This window comes from Perca fluviatilis, chromosome 6 (assembly GCF_010015445.1).
Source record: "Perca fluviatilis chromosome 6, GENO_Pfluv_1.0, whole genome shotgun sequence".
NCBI classification, from domain to species: Eukaryota; Metazoa; Chordata; class Actinopteri; order Perciformes; family Percidae; genus Perca; species Perca fluviatilis.
In genome coordinates, this window is record NC_053117.1 from 31085773 (window position 1) to 31093466 (window position 7694).

A 7694-nucleotide genomic window follows, 5' to 3' on the forward strand; every position below is an offset into this window, starting at 1 on the left:
ATCGATTAGTAGATTAATAGACTAATCGTTGCAGTTATAAAGGCCTTCTCGTGTACTTTTACTTAAGTAAGATTTTGAATGCAGAACTACTTGTAATTGAGTATTTTCACATTGAAGTAATGCTACTTGAGCAAAGGACCTGAACACTCCACCATTACAGCATTCTATATACTGTAATGCTGTCATTATTTAGTATGTGACGAGTATGTGCTCATACAAAACCGTCTTGGTGCCCTCAGACTGAGTATTAACTACGGTGTCCATATGAAAATGAACCTGGATTGGAGTTCTGTCATTATCTCCCATCTTCCCTGGTATCAGTCTGTGATGCTGTGCAGTTGTGGAAGCTTCCTTTGTCTTCTTTGTCTTCCTCTCTTTCTGTGTGTGTGTGTGTGTGTGTGTGTGTGTGTGTGTGTGTATGTGTGTGTGTGTGTCTGTGTGTGTATGTGTATGTGTGTGTGAGTGTTTTGGGCTTGTCTGTGCACGCTGCCTGGCCACATTCCTTGTGGTCTGCTGGAATTACTGTAATTCTGCTCTGTCTTTTTGCTCTCTCCAGATAAAACTCACCACTTCCACACAAGACATTCACACTTGGATTTGACCTTTTAGACAGTTTGACTGTTTTTCATTTGGTTGCGGACATCAGATGACGAGTATCCAGAGCCCCTTAAAGTACCACTTGTGTACATGTTAAGTACAGGTTGCCGCAGTGAGAGCTGAGCCCTTCGCCCTGCAGGTGTGTCCTGCTTGCTGAGTTATGTAGAGGGGTACGGAGGCTGGAGGTCACAGCATGAATACTCCACTGAGATGTATTAGAATGTACTCTGGCATCCCTGACCAGCCTGCCAATGGGAAGTTATGCATAGTTGAATAAGAAGTTGGCCCAGATGCTTTGAATTCACAAATTCAGGAGCCAAGACTATGTCATGTCCTTGTTTTTTCTTGAGTAAACATGAGCGCCTGGCCCTGAATTTTAATGCCACATTTCTCTCAATTGTGGTCAAAACTATGTCTTCTTCTATGCTTTGCTTTCTCTCCTCCTTGGCATCCGAGAGACTCTTTGGTTGCATTGTACAGCTCTTTTTTGCATGAAAAACATTTTTTTTTTTACATGCCATTTAATTTCAGGCCCACAATTTAGAAGGTAAATTCACTCAGATTACAAAAAACAACCAAAACATATTTCCTCTCTTTCCTTCAGGGTTATCAAACAATGCAGACCATTTTTGTATTTCTTATTCCATGTTTTGAGTCTTTGACATTTCAGCCACTACTTCAATACTAAAGTGACATTTAAAAACTCCAAAGAAGTGTTTCTTTCTTTCCAGGGGAGATTGTATCATTCCATTTAGGAAAAGTGTATTTGGCCATACTTCTTTCTCTGTTCGAGCTGCTACAGATTGGAACCTTACCCCCATAACCAACAGAAATCTAAACACTTACAGCACATTCAAGATACAGTTAAAGAACAGGCTTATTGATAATCAGAACTGTCAACATTACCATTAACTCCTTGACCTGATTTCGCTGCCCCCTGTTGGCTTCTTGCCTTGTGTGTGTATATGTGTTCATGTCTTTGTCTAATGTTTGTCTGATTGTAGTCTGCTGTGCTCCTATTGTACTTTTTTGGCTTAATAGTACCTTTTACCAAATGTATTTTAAATGTTATATTGTTATGTAAATGTGTAATTTTATATTCTTTTAGGGTGATTTCTTTTACCATCTGTCTAGAGACTGCAGATGAAAAATAGCCTTCTGGCTAACTCTGGCATATTGACAGAAATGTTTATTAATATGCACTGTCTCTGTAATAAAATAAAGGAAAAAAAAAAAAAGAAGAATTTTCCTGGTTATTTAGGATAATTCACAGACCTCACTGTGTGCAGTATTCATGGGAAAGTAATCTGCTATTGTGATAATCAAGGGATTGTTTGAGTTACACATTGGAATATTCAAATACCATGATTGGCTGCTTTTTGATGATAGTATCATACAAATCGTTGGGGTTTTGACAGGTTGGTTAGACAAATATAAGCAATGTGAACAACTCGGGCTCAAGGAAATTGTGGTCGGCACTTTTCAAGAAGTCCTCCAAACCATATGACAATATAGGATGTTTATTCTACCCTCTATGACCCATAGGAGCGTTTCATAAATAAGTGCCCCTAGCAGTGGCAGGAAATACAACCCAAAGAAGTTTTTTCCATCCTTGTATCCAAACGTAAAGGACATGGTTTTAAACACATCGTTAACGTTGTGAAACGGTCACAGTTTGGTTAGGTTTAGGCAACAAAACTACTTGGTTATGTTTACAATAAAACATAAATATGGGTCAAAATTGTTGATTGTATAAACGACTCACAAAGTCATTTCGAAGAGGACAGTCTCTATTTTTCACCACTTTCTGACATTTTGTAGACAAAACAATAACTCAATCAAGGAAATAATTGTAGTTCCAATGTGGACTATCCAGAAAAACCAGGACATTATTTCGGGAAAGGCTCCTCAACAGTGTGCAATAGGAACATTTTCCACAGCAATGTTGAATAAGGCAGCAGAAAGCTCAGACAGATATCTTAAAACCTGAGCCCATTATGTTCTTTGATAAATTGGGTAAACCGATACTTTAAAACTAGTATGTTCTCGCTTGCTACATTTAGGGGATTGGAGACGTGGGTCTTGCACCCTGATGGAATGACAGTTCTTTTTTCTACCAGTTTTTGGCAGCAACGTGACAGGATGAAGGATGCTGATTTTGTCTCCCTCGTTGACATCACCACTGAGTCACTGTTTTTTCGTCGTGATCATTGTCCTCAGTGCCAAAACAATCTCTGCTGTCGCTTGGCTCATTACATTAATTAAAAGCAAAACACGCTGGCACACACACACACACACTGAAGCACAACTTTGCGCGTCTCTCCTATGGGGGACAGAGTGAGTCAATGCGATTAATCAACCATAGCATCTGGTTGTTGTCTGAAGTCTGTACGACCCGGCCAACAACCCCCACGCGGCCACATCAGTGTCTATATGATCCACGTCATTAGTGGTTGCACGCACAACACAACACACATTATGGTGTCACTCTCTGACCCCAGCAAAGCTTTGTTGAGGTGGGCTTCCCTTGACAAATGACTGCCTCTGGCCCTATCTGCACCAGTAACAACCCCCCAACCACTATCTTCTCTCCAACTCCTATCCCCCCCCTTACCCCCACACACCTGTGCAGGCCCCTGAGCTTACCCATGTTCAAAGGCAAGATGAAAGCTAACGTTAACATCCAGCCACCTGCACGTATAAGCAGCAGCCGCTGCAGAAGCACCACCACAACAACCCCTTCTCCTCCGCCTCTCTTCGCTGACACACACAGCAAGCATCCATCTTGCTCGGCCTCCCAGGTCTCTAATTAGGCTCCGGGTGGGTGACACCCTCTGGAATGTTTATTGTAACACTGCTCAGCTTTTATCCCCTTTTTAAAGAGAGAGAAAAAGAGAAGGAGAAATAATAGAAAACATGCAGAGAAAGAATGAGAGGTGGTTTGTGTACACACCAAGATATTAATTAGGACCAAATTACTGTAAATAGGTTTGTTGAAGTTTATTACAACTTGGGTCTCGCTGTCATATTTTGTGCGTCTTTTCGATCAGGTATGATGTGCACGCTACAACAAAAACTAATGGGAAAGAATCACAAGCAGTACGACAATCAGACAGGAAGTAAACAAGCTGACAGTTATTACCTAAACCACTTTATAAAACTTTGTAAAACTGAAACTCTGTCTATAATAATCCCACATTACACCGTGTGCACACCTGTAATACTGTAGGTACGTTAATAGGTCAAAGTTGAACCAGAAAGTCTGTCTGTAAACTGTGCTGAATGTTTAAGCAAGTTTACTATTTTGTTCAAAACATGTCTACTCGTGCTGGATTTATTTTTAGCAATGTCACCCTGCTCACCCTTTAACAAATAAGAATGATGGCCAAACCTTTGAAAATAAGACCCAAAACTGTAATAAATGTATTATCCTTTTGTACTGGAACAGATGAGCCCATAAGATACTAGAATTATTCTTTAAGATGGCAGCCGGCCTGGATTGATGTGATAACTTTGCATTGGTTGTTTTGTTGGTCCAGTTTGAACAGAGGGGAAGAGGAAGAGTAGTAGAACATCGACCTGTAGCCGTCTTTTAACTGCAGTGGACGTCAGCCATTCACCTTTCTTGCGCTTCGTCCACCAGCCTCAAAAAGGCAAAAATACCGAAGGCCTCAAAAGTTCCAAAACCAAAAACCAAACCTAAAGCGTCTCGATCCTTGTAAACCAGAGCCTGGTCCTTGCATAAGTGATCATTCCGTTTTTGGGAAATCCTATAAAAGTGACTGATTTATTGGGTGGTGCAGTAAACTGTATTTAAAACAGGGTGGCAGCAATAGCAGTACTGCTGAAAAAATGTAGAAAAATAATGAAAAACATGATTTATTGGTTGTGATTTAATTAATTAGATTTCATTTTGAATTGAAGTCCCAATGGAGTATTCCTTTAACAAACCATACGTCTTTATCACATACGAAAAATACAAGAAATGTGACCTATCACACTTCTGGAAAATGTACTGTGTTCGTACTAAACATCCATTCTTCACTAACTTGAATTTTCCTGATAATATAATAGAACAAAATGAGTAAGTTTTCTTTTTCTGATTTACCCTTTACTGCAAACAAAGATAAAGACATCATGGCTAACATCATCACCATCATCATTCTTCCAAGTCAGAAATATCTTTGCATTAACTCATCACAGCACAGGAAAGGGGCCAGAAGCCAGACGATTGCTGCCAGCAGTGCCTCACTTCCCGCCATGAAACAATGTCCCCCACCCAGTGTGGGGGGTTGTGGGAATCATCCTGAGACAGATCTCTGTTGTGGGCTGACAATGACAGCACATTTGACTCACACTCGAAAAGCTCTGCTAATATTATAGTAGTTTCGCTTTGCCAGACCTTCCTCCACAGTGCTGCGGAGGAGAGTCTGGCTAGTCCACACAGCATTCCGGGATGGGAGAAAACGTGCTCTGGTTTATTGGCATTTCTTTAAACCAATCACAATTGTCTTGGGCGGTGCTAAGCACCGGGCAGAGCCACGGTGCCGCTGCAAAATAGTCTCAGGAAGGACCTTGTTTTGGTGGAACGTGTACGTTCAAAAGTTGTTTTAGTCGTGCACCAGAAAACTCAGATTGGACATATAGTCTAGCTAGCTGTCTAGCTGCAATGGAGCAATCCCGGAAGTGGAACGTTGTGGATATAGACTAATGTTATAGGAACATCAGCTCTATTTCATATGTACACGGAGGACAATATGGATCACAGAGGACCAAAGCCATGGTACCAACGCTCCAATGAGGCCTCTAAACAACTTTACAAATTACAAATTTACAGATCTTAAATATCTACTTGGGAACAGTTTGCTTTGGAAAATTCTGGGAAACCTTGTTTTGCTGAAACAGAACAAATTCAATTATGTGAACGTTTTCTTTACGTTTGGAGAGAGTTGTCTGAGCCTGGTCTTCAAAGAATAGAAAGTGGCCACCACCACACTAAATAAACTCCAATCCAAATGAACTTTTTGTGCACAAACAACTCCGGGGGGGGGGAGGGGGGGTGGGGGGGGTATATCGAGGCCAGACTTGTTTTTACACTGTACCTCTTTTTTTTTTCCACGTCAAACTCTACAACATTGCAAACATCCTCTGATGTGCGTCTTTTTCATTTCATCCATTTAGGGAATGCAATGTGAGAACCACAATCCACAATCCACCATATGCCAAGCGTAAACTGCTGATTAGAAACACACTTTGAGGATGCAAACTTTGGTACGGCTACATTGTTTACAAGAGCTGAACATTAAAAAAAAGGAGATGAAAAGCGTCTTGACGTCATGTTTCATTTCAGCAGCTAAACATTTTGTGGCTAAGTGAAAACAGAAAAACAGTTCCCTAGTGTCACATATCTCCAATGACACAATCCATGAACCAAGTTTCAGACCACAGAATGCAGGAACAAAATGTATGTTTGCAGGTTTATTGTTTCATGCTGTAAATAAGGCTATAGCCTGCGCAGTCGCCGCTAACACACCATGTTGTGCTGATGTTTTGGCAGGTCTCCGACAACATTTCAGTCCCATTTATGAAATGAAGGGAAAACTGTGCAATCTTCTAACACTAAATCCAGAAAGCATGATACATCCTTGCCTTCAAATCATACTGAAACTGAAGGAAAAGCAAGTTTGAAGATTTCAGTTTGCATCCAGGGGATTACACTGTGCTGCACAGTCAGACACTACACAGGAGTAGCAGCAAGAGCTTACTGCAGACTAGGGATGCGAAGATTATAGATTTTGTTGGCACGATTATAGTCTGAAAAATAATCACGGTTTCACGATTATCACGATTATTATGCATTCATTAATTTCACTATATATACAGTACAGGCCAAAAGTTTGGACACACCTTCTCATTCATTGCGTTTCCTTTTTATTTTCATGGCTATTTACATTGTAGATTCTCAATGAAGGCATCAAAACTATGAATGAACACATATGGAATTATGTACTTAACAAAAAAGTGTGAAATAACTGAAAACATGTCTTATATTTTAGATTCTTCAAAGTAGCCACCCTTTGCTTTTTTATTAATAAGGGAAAAAATTCCACTAATTAACCCTGACAAAGTACACCTGTGAAGTGAAAACCATTTCAGGTGACTACCTCATGAAGCTCATTGAGAGAACACCAAGGGTTTGCAGAGTTATCAAAAAAAGCAAAGGGTGGCTACTTTGAAGAATCTAAAATATAAGACATGTTTTCAGTTATTTCACACTTTTTTGTTAAGTACATAATTCCATATTCCATCCTCCTGATCTATCAAAACACATGAAGCGCATTTTCAGTAATATTTTTCTTTGTAATTATGTGTGGTTTTCAAAAATGTGAACTGCTGTAGATGAGAGAAGTGTATGCGCGTTGTGCACACGCCCTATTATGGCCAAGCATTCGTCTCTAAAAAAGCATCTGAATAACGCGCTATGGACTTTAGACTAGCGCCACTGACTTTAGACCAGGTTTTTCCTGGTCAGTGGCGGAATTGTTTTCTGAAACTGCAAAATAGCACCACCGTTAACGCTTGTACCGAACACGCCGCCTTCTTTCTGCGCTGAACCGCCCCCAGGAGCGCAAATACATTCCCTAATTTACGGACGTGCGTCTGTGGAGGGAAAAGTCCGCTGTGCGTGGGGTGCAAAATAGGAATGATACATGCGTCGGTGTACAAAGGCAATTGCGCTGAGTGCAAGATAGGGCCCTAAATCTTCAAATTCCTTGTTTTGTCTGTCCAACAGTCCAAGATACAAATATATTCAATTTACAATTATGTAAAAATAAACCATCAAATCCCCACATTAGAGAAATTGGAACCAGTAAATGTTTGACGTTTTGGTTTGAAAAATTACATTGACAATTGACGATCAAAATAGTTGTCTATTAAAATGTCCCATTGATCGACAAAGTAATTGACTGAGTAACTGTTTCAGATCTATGATATACACTTTTAAAGATTGGACTCTTTAAAACCTAAGACCTAAGGTTTATTGTGAGCAAGGAAAACTGCATTTTGAATACCTGCATAGAATGTGTAGCATGTTG